This window comes from Penaeus monodon, chromosome 32 (genome assembly GCF_015228065.2).
Source record: "Penaeus monodon isolate SGIC_2016 chromosome 32, NSTDA_Pmon_1, whole genome shotgun sequence".
NCBI classification, from domain to species: domain Eukaryota; kingdom Metazoa; phylum Arthropoda; class Malacostraca; order Decapoda; family Penaeidae; genus Penaeus; species Penaeus monodon.
This window is the reverse complement of record NC_051417.1, coordinates 35,836,431-35,837,178: the sequence shown is the minus strand read 5'-3', so window position 1 is coordinate 35,837,178 and position 748 is coordinate 35,836,431.

The window sequence follows — 748 nt, the reverse complement described above, 5'->3', positions numbered from 1 at the left end:
ATGCTTTTTCCCCACAGCTGTTTATTTCAATGATGATAAATTGATAAATAAAAAAATCCAAACTCAATAGAAGGCCCTGTAATAGTCTTCTCTATGCATTAAATACTTGGCTACAGGTGTGTGTGCGAGCGCACGCCTCTGCCCCCCTCTTTGTGTGTGTGGGTTTGCCTTCCTCCCTCCACACGTAAGTACATATTGAATACCTCTAATTCAGTATCATGTGGACCTGAGGCTCTGTGGATAAGGTTGTCTGAGAAACATAACATGTCTAAAGGGCTCTCAAAATGGGACTTTTCTTCATAATCATATTGGTTGCATTCCTTCGATTTCCAATTCCACCTATTAGCTCATGTTCAAATTTAAGTTCAGTAGCAGTATCAATCAACAGCAGGCTCTAGTGATCACAACATAAGACAGTATGAGATGCTGTGGTGTGTTAGCATGTTTTTAGCATGAAACAGTGCAATGTTTTAGTGTAACTCAGATCAATAGATTTCCTGCTTTTGAGCAGGCAGGAATACCTTTTCACAATTTGGTCATCGTGCTGGCAGCATGAATTCTACAATAAGCAGATAACATTGACTTTTATACCATTTGACATGTAATTACTTTGAATTTTTGTGTTCAATTGGCACTATAATTCCCTAAAGGCTTGTCCACACAAGAAGGCATGATCAGCAGGCACACGGGCTGGCACAAATAGAGATGATGTCGCAGGGGGACAAACTACAAGTAGTTTCCACGTTGT